The sequence below is a fragment of the Astyanax mexicanus genome, chromosome 11, assembly GCF_023375975.1.
Source record: "Astyanax mexicanus isolate ESR-SI-001 chromosome 11, AstMex3_surface, whole genome shotgun sequence".
Taxonomy (NCBI): domain Eukaryota; kingdom Metazoa; phylum Chordata; class Actinopteri; order Characiformes; family Acestrorhamphidae; genus Astyanax; species Astyanax mexicanus.
In genome coordinates, this window is record NC_064418.1 from 8,740,310 (window position 1) to 8,756,136 (window position 15,827).

The window sequence follows — 15,827 nt, forward strand, 5'->3', positions numbered from 1 at the left end:
TATCAAAAAAAGTATCTGTATTGAATTAAAAGTATCGTATCAGTTTCAGAAATTGTAAAATGATACCAAGGCCTAGTCCAGGCTACATTTGATGTGCTCCATCTCCCTGACTGTATAAGGTAAGGCTTTTCACACTGACTGTCTCTGTCAGAATCAGACAGGTCTTTGTCATGTTTCTGTATCTGCTTTCAGCCAGACTGTCACACAACCCCATTTGTTTGCGGAGGAATTTGCTGGCTTGGCTATACTGATTTGAAGGGTATCCGATTCTGTGCTGACACAGAGACACAGCTCTGCTGTATTTCTCCCCAGTGATGGAGGAGCCCTCTGTAGGAACAAATGGATGTGAGGCTTTGCATTCTACTGCGTGTGTCTTGTTCCATCTGCAGTCGGATGGCATCAGTCTTTAAACCTCCAACTTCCTCACAGCATGTTCATTCCACAGTGTCTTCACACAGACATTGAAGTAGGCGAGATTTATTTACACTGGGGATAATCTCAGTATCACAGATCTTGTGTTAACGTGTGCAATTGAAATTCAGCGCAGGCCAGTGCCAGTGTCGGACGCTGTTTGTTGTTGTAGAGAAAGTTAAGGAGAGGAGTTTTGACCAGTCCTGGGTGTTACAGCTCTACTGCCAGTAGCTGGAAGTTCAGACTCCTGCTCCTGAAAGATTTACACTATTTACACCTAATGTAATTATTGAGTCAAGACATGTTTGATTCTTTAGTTTTGCACCAAAGCTCCTCTATGATGTCTCTTCTGACTTTCTCAGTCCACAGGACTTGTTTTCAGAAAGCTTAGTTTTCAGGCTTTTCACTTAGATGTTCCAAATGTAGATGTTCCAGAACTTTTGATCGTTTGAGGTTGTGATGAGAATGCAAGGAAGTTTGTCTTTTGATGACCATCATGTTTGTGGAGAAGAACAATGGACCACCAATCCAAAGTTTGATAAATCTTTACAAAGGTCTTTTTCTCTCAACAATCATTTGAAAGCTCAAATCTCTTGTGCTTGTTGTCCAATCATCTGTTTCATCTTTCCCTTTTTGTCTTTTGAGATCAGTTCATCTTCTATAAACAGAAATTTAAACCTGAGGGTCTCAGATATTTTTATGCTACTGTATTATTGTATTGCCAAATTTATTGTTCATGATAATGTGCCAATATGTAATTTCTGAGCTGATAACAGTAATAACAGCAATAATACACGTGCTATAAGTTATACAGTTATTTACTCTGGTAAATATCTAAAAAGGTACGACCCACATTTGTATAATATGATTATAGCACGGTTTTATTATCACCATTTATTGTTAGATTTAAAGGATATAGGGGACAGAAAGAGCTGTGTTTGTGTTTTATGTTTAAATCAGGAAGGGAGGGAGGGGTTCAACAGTGATATAACCATGCAATATTATAATATTATTATATTACAGGTTGAAACCTAATGTTGTACAAGAGCTAAAATCTTCACGTTAAATTGTTATCCATATATAATGTACATTGAGTTAAACAGTAAATCCCTAAAGTAGAGGTAAACAAAGTTATTTTTAGACCTGCTTCCACCTGCTAAAACAACTAGACTCCTGTCACCACCTAATCCCTTCAGCCTGTTCCCAACTACACTTTTAATTTCTGACACCATCTATTCTCAAATCCATTATTTTCTGATGAAATAATGTGGCAATGATGGTCATTGGGCCAATTTATTTTCATTGTGGAGTAATAAACTCAAACCAAGAATAAAAACACAGAGCATTTATTTATTGGTAGGTAGGTACACTTATATGCAGTCTATCAAACTACGCACGATTATACTTTTATATTGTTGAATAATCTTTTTTACAGACTTACATTGTGGTTGTGCCACTCGAGGGAGTGCTATAACATGTAGTATTGACACTGCTGTATTATTAATTCATTCATTCATTTATTAATTATTAATTGTTTCATTGTCTCTATTCATTAAAAGCTTTTTTAATGCTAATACTGCCCCAGCCTCGGTGATGGAGAAACTTCACTGAAACTCCTGTATAACACTGTACTTCAGTGGAGTGGCTATACTGCTCGTAATACCGGACTGGTAGAATTTATACATAAGGTGCACCGGATTATAAGGCGCACTGATGATTGCTAATTTTGGGAAAATTAAAGGATTTTAAGTGCGCCTTAAAGTACAAAAAAATATGGTAATGAATTTGCTGTTTCATTTAGACAAGTTTCTGCTCTGATTGTAGCTGTGCTGTTTGGTTTGTAAGCGCTGCATAGTTGCTAGGTTACCTTTATGTAGCGGAGTAATACATGGAGAGCTTCAGTTACAGTGCATTACCGGCTGATAACGGCACTCTCCCTTCAGTCACGCCTTTAGAGAGAGCAAGGCCAATTGTGCTCTCTCGGGGCTCCGGCAGCTGATGGCAAGCTGCATGACCAGGATTTGAACCAGCAATCTCCCCATCATAGTGGCAGCGCCTCAGACTGCTGGACCACTCTGTGCCTGTTATATCATTTTGAAGCGAAGAATAGAGAAAGCTAGAAACAGTAGCTGTACTCACAGCAAACAGAGATGGAGGAAATGCCAGAAATAAACGCTGACTAATTGATTAATTTGAAAATAATTTATAATAATACTGAAACATTTATAATAAAAATGTTCCAGCATAAACTGCAATAGTGAATCAATTGCTTTTGTATTATCTGATACATAACTAGTGCTCAGACTGCAGTATCTGCAGTATCTCCTCTTCAGTAAAGAACTGAGCGCGAGGACGAGAAGAAAGAGGAGCGAATGAAGGTGGGGATCGATCAGGACCCCTACACAGACGCGATGTCTCATGAAACCAGTCTAATTGATCTCTCTCCGAGAGCGTCACCGAGAGAGCTGAACATGCTGTCATTGGCCAGACTGAGATAGGACTGATGTGCCAGTTCTGATCAGGACGGGAGCGGTGCTATTGTTCCAGACCGTGGAGACTTCAGACTGATTTGTAGAGATCAATAGCTTGTCGACTCATTTTAGAGATAAGAATTCAGTCCGGGCTTGTGCTCGGTGCTGAAACAGAGCTCCAGTCTGGGTGGAGTTTTGTATATTAAACTTTACACTGATTTAATGTATCATAGATATTAACATGTAGGGCTGGGATGATAATCAAATTAATTTGGTTAATTGAATTACTGTTTTAATACAATTGTCAAAATGTGATAATGGAGATTGTATGTCTTTACATACAAGCTGCAGAGTAAATCTCAGTAGATAGACAGTTGCTTCTGTCATCAGAAACCTATACAGAATTATTGACCCCACTTTATAATAAGTATCTCTAATAACTATGTAACTAGGGGACTGAGTGGTCCAGCGGGCTAAGCACTGCCACTATGATCAGGAGATCTTCAGTTCGAATCCCAGTCATGCAGCTTGCCATCAGCTACCGGAGCCCTGAGAGAGCACAATTGGCCTTGCTCTCTCTGGGTGGGTAGATGGCGCTTTCTCCACACATCACCCCAAAGGGTGATGTCCATCAGCAAAAGGCGCCTGTGAGCTGGTGTGTCTGAACCAAGTCGCTGCGCTTTCCTCAGAGCATTAGCGCTGTGATGCTACTCGGTAATACCGCATCAGCAGCAGTTCGTAAAGAGGCGGAGTCTGACTTCACATGTATCGGAGGAGGCATGTGTTAGTCTTCACATTCCTGGTGTTGGGGCATCACTAGGGATAAGGCAGCAACTCATCATCAACATAAAATAACAGAGTAGGGTCAGCAGATGGAGGATGGTGCGCAGAGAAACCAACTTTCTACGAAAGTCAATCCTAGAGTCTGAGTGTAGAGAGACTTTATGGAATAGAGAGTTTCCATGACTGAGCAGCTCAAATCCATTCAAACCTCACACCACCAAACACAGCAATGCAGACAGACTGTCTGTGCCATACACACACTCTACTACTAATATACTGCCTGAGGAAGCTTCTGTAATCTCTGATCCCACCTTTAGTCACTACACTGAGCTCAGGCTGAAAGCAGCCGTCAGTAGAGCCCCCCCGCCAGTTCTCTCTGCAGGGGTTCAGTGGGGGTCCGGGCTGAGCGTCAGGGCTGGAGGAACCGTGCCAGGGCAGTCTGGCTCAGGTGCTGCACCACCCGCTCCACTGCAATCACTCAGAAGTGCTCAAAGTGGGTTTTATTGATGAGCGTGGGGCCACATCAATCAGACGCTATCTGCTGACTGACTGGCACTGACTGATCACCGCCGCCATCCTCCAGCCAGCGGCCTGCTGGACCCACTCCAGCACAGATCTACGAGGAGGGGATGGAACTCCAAGCCTAGATGAGGCAGGTGGAGAGAGGAGGATGGAGATGGAGTTTGAGGAGGAGATCAGAATTCATAAACACGTTTTCCATCAGTAGAGGTTTGAGGAACAGTTCTGGATTGAAGTAGAGCATATGTCTACCAAAATATTAAATTGCAAACAGTACGGCTGCAACGATTAGTCGATATATAATCGAAAATGTTGATTATATCAATTTGTCAACTCCAAATTTTATTGTCGACTAATTGTTCATTTGTAACAGTACCGCATAATAAAAAATGAAAAAAGTACTGGGAACAGAAGCACAATGGGAGACGGGTAAATGGTTCACTCACACAGTTAACACTCAACTTAAGCCCTATCCGGATGGGATTAGTTTTCCAGGGCAACGTTTTTGAAAAATATCTCACACTTTTACTCTTGTATCCAGACTGCAAATGAAAAAATAAGAGGACCAGAGAGTTTTTTTTACTCGCTGAGTGTTTACAACCAATCAGATCGTATTTTCTCGTCCTCTTTAACTCAAAATATTTTAATAAACAGCAATAAAGAAACTGTGGTATAATCGGAATAATACTTTTGAGGTTTGTGCTACAATGTGTAATATTATTATTTATATATTAATAGGTCATATATTATAATATATTAATGGATTTCTTTTATTTATTTATTTATTTACTGGGGTGCCAATATCAAACAGTGCATTCCTTAAGTGTTTGTCAATTTTTATTATACCACAGTTAGTTTCGACCCTGCAATGTGATTGGCTGAGAGACGTTCTGTGAGTGCCATTATCAGCTGGTAATGCACTATAACCGAACCTCTTCATGTATTACTCCACCACATACGGGTAACCTAGCAACAATACAGCGCTTACAAGCCAAACAGCGCAGCTACAAACAGATCAGAGCAATAATGGAACCAAACATTTTGTATTTTCTACTCCTCTTTTACTCAAAATCTTTCAATAAACAGTGAACTGGAACTGTGGTATAATCACAATAATACACTAAAGGTTTGTTCTATAACATGTAGTATTGGCACTGCTGTGCTGATCGAAGACTTCAGCACAGCAGTGCCAATATTACACATTAAAGCACTCCCTCGCCTGTATTATTGTTTAATTTAAAAAGTGTAAATAAAAGAATCAGCATTAGAACACGTTTATGCACTTTTCATGCTAAATATTAAAAGTAAGCACAGATTTTTTTTTTTTAGACCTTTTAGACATTTCAGTCTGTACCAGTCTGCAATGTCCCACAATCCAAATTCTATGTTTACTAATCCAGCTGTACCAGACGTCTTGATTCATCTGATGAAATGTTTGATTTAATGTCCTGAACGTGGAGACCAGAGGATCAATCATAACACACAAGAGTCTGTGTCACCAAGTCCTACAGCCATGCCCCTGCCATGTACAATCAAATTCTCTGTGCATAATCAAAGATCTATTACAGTGGGAGCTTTGGTCCCTGGCCTGTAGTGTGATCCGGCTCCCCTTTCATAATTACTTTCGATCCTGTTGTCTACTTGAGCTCGCTGCAGATGCAGGAGAGCGTGTGGGCGACGGAGGACGTCTGATCAGCAGAACGCTCTGCTGCTGTTTGTGATGTTTATGAACAAAGTCCATACTGTTTTTGATACGTAGAATCCAGAGGGAGTTGGGATGAAATATGTGTGTGTGTTTACAAGGCGAGCTGATCACACACTTTCACATCTGAAAGATGGAAAAGGCTTTCGTTTAAGTCTCAGTTACTCTCTTCTGAGGAAAGAAAATAAGAGCTGCTCACAACAGAACAGATGCTTGGAAGGGTCTGGCGTCGCACCCTGAGTAGTAATTGGGTTTCTCTGCTGGAAAAAGAAAGCTTATTGAAGCGGAAGAGTTGTAGAGTACACTAAATTCACGTGAACTAAAAGTAGGATCAGGACATGCGTTTTGCGAAAGTTTCATATAAATCTGTGTGACTGTGATCTTGCTAGTGTTCTATATATAAATTTATATAGTGTGTGAATGTGTTTGTGTAATCACAAGTATCACAAAAACATAGATTTTATACAGTAAGTTTATTCTGCAGCTGTATCTCCATATAAAAATATTTATGTGAGAAGTTTATAGAACGTTTTTGAATTGATTGAATCAGACGCTCTTTAAATAAAAAGCTAAATCTATCAGACGCTGTGCAGATTAATCTACAGGTTAAAGCCGTGAACTGATGGAGCTCCTCGCCTCTCATCAATACCTCACAAAGAACTTCCACACTACACACTCGTATATGAGTGGCCTGTTTACATTGTCTGAGTCTCCATACAGTCTCTGTACAGTCGCTGTAGTGGAACTAATGGGAGTAGTGCAGCAGTACAGCAATTATGTTATACTCTTTCTTATATAATAGATTTTAAGACATTTAATGTGGTCTCTATTAGAAGGAATTAGAATTTCATTGTGTTGTACTAGACCTGATTAAATGTAAGGACACATGAATACAGAAGGGATGAGAAATGTCTGAAATAATAAAAAAAAGACGCAGAGCTTTCAGACCTCAAATAATGCAAAGAAAACAAGTTCATATTCTCAAAGTTTTAAGAGTTCAGAAATCAAAATTTGGTGGAATAACCCTGGTTTTTAATCACAATTTTCATGCATCTTGGCATCATGTTCTCCTCCACCAGTCTTACACACTGCTTTTGGATAACTTTATGTCACTCCTGGTGCAAAAATTTTTTTATGGCTTGTGATCCATCCATCTTCCTCTTGATTAAAATCCAGAGAAACTCATCATTTTTAAGTGGTCTCTTAATTTTTTTCCAGAGCTGTATGTAACGTTACGTTGTTACTCCATAGACTCTCAGGCTTTTAGACACTCTCTTTCTCTCTCACAAACATTCCTCTTTTCAAGGTGGAATTTGCCAATTACAAACAAAATAACATATGAATCTACACTAGCATTTATTAAATGTTTAAATGAGAGCATTACACTCTCATTTAAATTCAGCACATAATAAACCATATAAATCACTACAGCAATACCAGCATTAAAAAAATGAACTATGATCTTAATTATAAATAATTATGCATAATGCAGAATTATTGTTGTGTGACATTTTTTAGTTAGTTTTTTAAAGAAAATATGCATACTTAAATATATTTTTTTATATGACTATTTAGTAGAAGGTGGATGTATGCAATTTTTGAAACCATTGTTTTAATAATAATTAAAAAATATATTATTTTAAACTTAAGGGACAACTTGTATGTGTTCTTTCTTTATTTTATTTTATTTTTTTATTATTACTGCTTTGCCTAAGTATCAGATCAGGACTCCTGGAACTCTGGACTTCCTTATAGTACAGGTACAGTTGTGAAAATAACTTTTGTTGTGGAGATCTGCATATGAATGACCTTATCTTGCATAACGGTTCAAGGTTTCAGAAAGGCACTGTGAAATGGGTCAGATATGACTAAAGGGAAAAGCCCAACCTCTTCTCATTACCGGAGCGCTAATCCTGTTATTGGTAAAAGGGCTACGACAGGAAAGAATGGGTGGGAGGCAGCGATTGGGCATTGATAAAGTGTGCTTTTTCCAGGAGCATTCCCATTAATGAAAGTAAGAGGAAGCCAAATTATGTTAAATGACTGCACTGAGCCATGCATTTTCCAACTAAAAGTCACCTCCATTTATACCCTTTGAGCAGGAAAAAAAAATCTGCTTTTCAGAAAAAATATTTGGAGGGCTCCAGATGATATTTGTTTAGTAAGGTATTGATTTAACAAGCATTCCCTGTTTTATTTCATCTACTTAACCATCTAATCGCGGCTCATAAATGCTGAAGTATGTCCTGACTGGAAACCGTATTGACGGTGAGACCATAAAAACCAGCTGACAGAACAGAAACGCAGGAATATTATTCAGCTGGAGCTGGAAAAATAAATAGAGCCTCTCTGTAGTTAGAAGATCTTGCATTCATTATGCTAAACGAAGTTAAATGGTGCTGACACTATCTTCAAACAATGTGCAGAGAAACAAATCGGAGCTATTGTCTCAGAGGAAAATGTAAATAGTTGTTAAGTGTCAAAGTGAAAAATACACTTATTATACACTTATTACGTGACGACACTCATTTACTCTAAATGGACAAAAGTAATGAGGCACCTGCTCGTGTATTGATTCTTCTGAAATTAAGGATTAACTGTTTCTACTGTGCAGCAAAAGCTTTACCTACTGGCGGCCGCCACAGGCCTACTGGCATCTGCCACTGACAGACTGGAGGCTACCATTACCGACTGGCGGGTGCCACTGACTTACTGGTAGCTGCCACTGACCAACTGGCTGCAGCCATTACCAACTGCTGGCTGCCACTTACGTACTGGAGTCTGCCACTGACCGACTGGTGCCTGCCATTACCAACTGGAGGCTGCCATTGACTGACTGGCGAGTGCCACTGACCGACTGGCAGGTGCCACTGACTGACTGGCGGGTGCCACTGACTTAATGGTAGCTGCCACTGACCAACTGGCTGCAGCCATTACCAACTGCTGGCTGACACTTACGTACTGGAGTCTGCCATTGACCGACTGGTGGCTGCCATTACCAACTGGCGGCTGCAATTGACCGACTGATGCCTGCCATTACCAACTGGAGGCTGCCATTGACCGACTGGCGGGTGCCACTGATCGACTGGCAGGTGCCACTGACTGACTGGCGGGTGCCACTGACTTAATGGTAGCTGCCACTGACCAACTGGCTGCAGCCATTACCAACTGCTGGCTGACACTTACGTACTGGAGTCTGCCATTGACCTACTGGTGGCTGCCATTACCAACTGGCGGCTGCAATTGACCGACTGATGCCTGCCATTACCAACTGGAGGCTGCCATTGACCGACTGGCGGGTGCCACTGATCGACTGGCAGGTGCCACTGACTGACTGGCGGGTGCCACTGACTTAATGGTAGCTGCCACTGACCAACTGGCTGCAGCCATTACCAACTGCTGGCTGACACTTACGTACTGGAGTCTGCCATTGACCTACTGGTGGCTGCCATTACCAACTGGTAGCTGCAATTGACCGACTGGTGGCTGCCATTGACCGACTAGTGGCTGCCATTGACCGACTAGTGGCTGCCACCGACTTACTGGTGGCTGCCACCGACTTACTGGTGGCTGCCACTGACCGACTGGTGGCTGCCACTTATGTACTGGTGGCTTCCATTACCAACTGGAGGCTGCCATTGATCAACTGGTGGCTGCCACTGATGTACTTGTGGCTTCCATTATCAACTGGCAGCTGCCACTGACTGCTCCTTCTTTATTTGACCACTGGTAAAGCCTATTCTCCTGTCAGTCTTCTCACTCTCACCAGAACTCCCAGCAGCTCTAAATGAATCATGAAATCATTAAATGAATTTACTACCCTCTCTGTTAACTGCCTGTAACATGTACTTGTGGTAAATGTGTGTTAAATCGCTAAATTCAGTTATCAGTAATTTGTATTGTTGTGTTTAAAATACTACAGTTTTAAATCTTTTAAAAATCAGTTCAGATCATTTTTGAAAAATATGTGAATCCTTTTGAAGAGTAGTTTGAATTATTTTTATTTTTTGTACAGACCTGAAAATGTTTTCCAAAAGATCTGAATCTTGCCTGGGTGGAATGGGGAGCACATTATGTAGTTCACTCCTGAACTGCAATCTGAATTAATGAAATTTCTGTAATTCAATTTTACATTAGAGCCCTTTTACTGCAACACTTTGAATAATCAGAGGTCTTTTCTACAGCGCCTGGGTCAAAACCTCTTCCATTTTCTGTTTAGATTTTATGAAAGCCCTGACTGTAGCTCCCCTCAGTAACCGCTCTCCCGCTCCTGCTGGAGGCTTAATGTATCCGACTTCACCCTGACTAAGCTGTTTGCAGTTATATTACCTTTGTGGTTCTCAGGAGGAGCAAGTGGCAACTCTAAATCATTTATGTCGCGGCGAGCTCTGTTGGAAAATGCAATGCAAGCCATTTTTTGTCATCCTGAGTAAACAAGAATGAGTCAGAAGTTTGAAAGTAACCTGTAGTTGAAGAAAACCGAGGCTGTAGGTGCATTAAACTCTGGAAAGGCGGAAGAGGAGAGTGGTGTTAAAAAAAAAAAAAAAAACAGCACAGTGGTTCTCAAAGCACAATTCACCAGGCTTTTAAGCAATTTCCTTATCTTCCTGCTTCACCACAAATTCAACCCATTTTCCTCAACTTATCACAAATGTGTGTTCTGACACTTCCAGCAGTGAAAAGAATTTCACCCATTGTAGCTGAAATAAATCAGATATTAAAGAAAAGTGGCCGCAGATGCAGGTGGTCAAACCCTCTTCTGAAAATGCAGCTCAAGCCCAGTTTTAGATGGTTTTTGATGGTGAAGGTGGTTGAAAAGCTGGTTAATCCAGGTGAAAACATACCCTAAACAAAGGTCACACACTTATATTTGGTTGGACCACCTTTAGCTTTGATTGCTGCACACATTCACTGTGGCATTGTTTCTACAAGCTTCTGCAATGTTACAAGATTTATTTCAATCCAGCGTTGCATTAATTTCACCAAGATCTTGCAGCAGGATTGATGATGGTAGAGTCTGACCACTGCACAAAGCCTCCTCCATCCAGCACATCCCAAAGATTCTCAGTGAGGTTAAGGTCTGGACTCTGTGGTGAACTCTCTCTCAATCCATGAGTGAAAAAGATGATCTCATGCTCCCTGAACCCTGAACTCTTTCACAATTTCAGCCCCATGAATCCTGACATTGTTCATCTTGGAATATGCTCATGTATTTCATCAGGGAAGAAAAAAAATCCATTGATGGAATAACCTGGTCTATATTCAATATATTTAGGTATTGAGGTCAGCTGACCTCATTCTTTCAGCACATACTGTTGCTGAACCTAAACCTGCAGACCATCTGCAGCATCAACCCCACATCATTTACTTACTTAAATCCAGGTGGCAATTTTTTTTTTGGGCCAGGCAGTATATGATAATACACTATATATATATATAATGGGGGACCATCCTACCACTGGTCAGACAGCTTTTAAATGAATGTTAAAAAGTCTTTATACATCCACACAGGTCTTTATATATATTTTTTTTTGTAAAGCAGCACCAGCAATGAAACCATTTAGAGTTAGAGTTCACATAAATTTGATTGTAATCGGTTGTGGACAGTGAGCAGCTGGTCCGAGGCATGCTGCCAAAACTGGATGATGGGCAGCTGATCTGTGGTGGGTGAGGGTAAAGTTAAAATAGTATTTTGTGAATATGCACAAAGGTCAAATTTTGTTTAGCACACATTGTACAAACCCTAAAACATTTTTAAGTCACATATTTATTAATTCATCTTTAGGCCAGGCTGAGGAAAGTTAGAATACAAATTCATCAAAATGTACTGTAGATTTCACACTAAAAAATGCACTTGGACTGAATCACTGACAGAATTCCATCTCATAAAAGAAGCTCCTGCTCAAAAGAGATCAAAAATGTTTGAAGCTGATCGCATGGACAAAGAAAAAGCCTTCTGGAGAAATATTTTGCAGCCAAAAGAGAACAAGGGGGTGAAAAGACATTGGGACATTTAAAAGTAAAACATTGTACAGACTGTTAAGCATGGTGGCAGTAGCATCAATAATTCTGTCACTGGTTTGATGTTTACCAACAATATCTTGCCAAAATATTTCTTATCAATTAACTTAAAAACAAATATTACATGTGATGAATGATTTAAAGTTTTAAACTTGTATGTAAAATGATGACCTTGCTTTTTAGAAACTCCAAACTCTTGTTTTGATTTCAATAACAGATCAATTTTATCATTTATTCTTTCATGGTCTTCGTGTCTACGAAGAGTATACTGTATGTAAACATCTGACTGCTACTATGTACAGTATAAATACGGTACTGTATATCAAGGACAGGAGAAATACTAGGTAGCTTGGCGCATGGACACACATATATTTTTTTTTTTGATGAAGCAATGCATCTGCTTTGTATTGTTATTTATTTAAGAAGCATTCAGCATGAAGAACATCCTGCAGATGTATTCAATCTTCACATTCTAATATGTAATTTAACTGCTATTTCATAACATGGGAAGAGGCTGCAGACCACAAAAACCCCACGGATTCCATACATTTGAGATGGACAGGCTAGTTCAAAGCCTCTTTCATTCCTGCACTCTGTCAAACAGCCTATCTTCTTCGCAGGTGAATTGAGTGCTGAACCTGAGGCTGAACTCACTTGTCCTACAATAAATCCATACAAAAGAACGGCTCTGTTATTCTACTGCTGCACTGCAGTGAAAATAATACTGCATGTGAAATCCTTCTAAATCTAATTCATATATGTTTCTTTTGGTTAGATGGTTTAACTGTGCTAAGAATTTTTTTTTCGAACCAAGAAGAATTATTAACAAAATGTTTTTTTTTAAAGGAAAAATATTGTATAACACTGCCCTGTAATCAGGAACCAAAAGAGACTTTAGATTTAAATAGTTAAAGCTTTCTCATAACATGAAACACACTGAGTCTAAAAAATCAAGCAATTTCTGTCCACCTTTCTTTAACGAGAAGACGACTTAGAGGAGAACTCCGGTGTAAAATGGGCTTTTGTTGTAGTAAAACATGATAAAAAAAAACTTACCTCTGATGAATAGCTCACCTCCGCTCTCCCACAGCGTTCCAGATTTGAGTGACATCAGCCTGGTAAAGACAACATGTTTTAGTGAACTTTAGATACACAAATCTAAAATAGTAAAACCATAAAAATACATACCACAAACTTTATACTTTATTAATACAATTTATGACTAGAACTAGACTAAAATGTTTTTTTGTTTCGTCGACCAAAATTAGACTGAAACTAAATGACTAAAAGTATACATTTTAATCAAAAGTGAAAAGACTAAAACTAAATCAAAATCACCTCTCAGAATTAACACTGGTCTGCAGCTTGTTTACAAATAAAACTAAAATTTCACAGCTTAATAAATATTCTGATTCCTCAAACTCCTCTAAGCAGCTGTTTAGCAATCTGAAAATTAAAATAATCAATGCCTTTTATTGACGGCAGCTAACAGGATCAGAGGGGGTCAAGTTGAGGTGTAGCAGATGATAAATCTTTCTGAGAGAATTGCTTAAATCAAAAATCCAGACCCCAGTTTGACTGCAAAAGACCTTCAGTAAGGTTTAGCAGACCATGGGATGGTGGTGCACTATTCTACATTGCAGTGGCTTCTGCACAAATACCCAGTCACATATTGACCTAAGCTAAGTAAACAAAAGTGTACATTTTCTTTAAAAAGTCAAACGAGCGCTGGATGTTAATCCACACAGGTTTCTCTCCTAAAAACAATTTATTTGGTGAGTAAAGTGCTTCCACTTAGATTCCAGATTTTCACTAAGGCTGGGTGCAGCAGCATTAGCTTTAGTGGCTAACCTTTCCATACCACGGTACATTTACTAAATTTGATGATATCTCTTATCAACACACTATTTATTTATTTGTTTTTTTTTTTTTTTTTTACACTGGTAAAAGACTAAGCAGAAAGTCTTCTGGGCTCATTTGACAGCGTTGTGCTGAGGGTAGCCCTGCTCCCGGAGCCAGGCCACTTCACCACAGGAGCTCGATTTGAACAAAACGCCGCTGTTTAAGTGAAACAACAGAGCCAGGCTTTGTGATGGACTCTTCACTTCTTCACCGCTCAGCTTCTCGTCTCGCCTGCTGCGACAAGGACCCTAAGCCCCATTCCACAGAGTCCATCAAACACGGCTTTGTGTTCAGTCAAGGCAAACCGACGTGGCGGGGCAACCTGTCGGCCCTTGACTGAGGTATACGTCTTTAATGTTATTAGCTATGCTCTCCGGAGGGCCTCGCAGCGGTGCAAAGGAGCAGGACAGAAGGATTTATGGGACTGCTGTAAATTTTTCTTGATCCGGGGGAGTGCTGAACAATGTCAATGATAAACGGCCGGCCACCTGCTTGGCTTAGCTGCTGTAGTCAGTCCAGCATTGGCCTGTTTCTCCACACATCTCTCTCTTTCCCTGGTCAAATCCACAGTGACACAGGCTGAGAATCAGCGGCTGTTTTTTTGTGTGTTTTTGTGTGATGTTGTGTCTTCATGTTCGTGCTTGACGTCATCTTTCACCACACAAGTTGCATTTTAGTACTAAAAAAAGCATTTACCAAGAACGGTTCAATTTCCAGATGTTCGAAACCAACACTGATGCAATGCAAGAAGATGCTATTCAGACCCACATGTATTAGTTTTTGGGTTTTAAATACTGTATATCCTCCTGCAATAGACTTGGATCAGCTGGTTAACCTTGGATAATAGCATGGACATCAGTAGACCTGTTTTAGGGGGGCTATAGTTTCCCCCCCAAAATATAAAACGTGGCATCATGGTGGCAAAAAGAATTTGAGTAGCATATTGAGAATCTTGAGTCTTTGCTTGATATTAACCTCATGTTAGTGGATTAATATCTGTACCTAACATGAACATGCAGCAGTGCACAAACCCAACTTTAAATCAACAGTAAACTGAATACTAAATAAATTAAAGTAAATGAGCTGCATTTGCACTTTTGCATTTTTTTGCATTTGCACATTTGGAGTTCTGTGATCATCAGTGTCTCCATATGTTGTACAGGGCAGGAAAAGCTGGAAGCATCAAATTAGCGCAGCTTGCCATCTATCCCACTGTCCCACTCGCTGCTCTCCATTTGCCCACTCGTACACACTCACCTCTGTGAAGCAGCAGCAGCAGCTCGGTGCAGGTATAGGACAAACTTGGCAGCTCTGCTCTGAGGGGGTTTGACGTCAGAGCGTCTGAAGAGTGGGGTCCACAGCAGCTGCCATGACAGCAGTCCATCACAGCGTGGCTATCAGTTGCCATAGAGACAGCTTAATAGAGCTGCTGACTTCTTTCAGTCAGCCTCCTCAGCTCTGGGCAGTTTCGCTGGACACCGACTGCACCACGTTTTACAGCTGAACACAGATCAAAGCCGCAGCTCCTGACCCGCCACCCCATACCGCCCACACCACAAACCCATCTCCACTACCCCGACGAGCCTCTGCGTCACATTCATAATGAACAAAACCCTTAAATGCATACAGTACATATTCACCACCTTCACAAAAGACACAGTGCGGGGCAGAGAAGCTTGAAGGAGGTATCAAAGGAAATGTTCGGCTTTGGTCTTTTCACACAGATGCATGGGTTCACCTTTGATGAGAAGCAGAGGTGCTGGCGGAAGAGACTGTCTCAAAGCCCCCTCGGACTCCTCTAATGCTAAAGAAAGTCCTGGGAGGTTTAATCAGACATGGTGGATGCACACAAATACAACATAATATAGCAAGGTTTTAGAGCATAAACAATATTTCCAGTTATTATTAACATCTAAGTAAGTCCAGAAGGAAATCAGGTCTACAAGAGGTAACTGCCAGGAGGGTTTGAGAAAAAAAAAACGAACTAAAAACTAAAAAGGTGTAAATATAAACTGTAG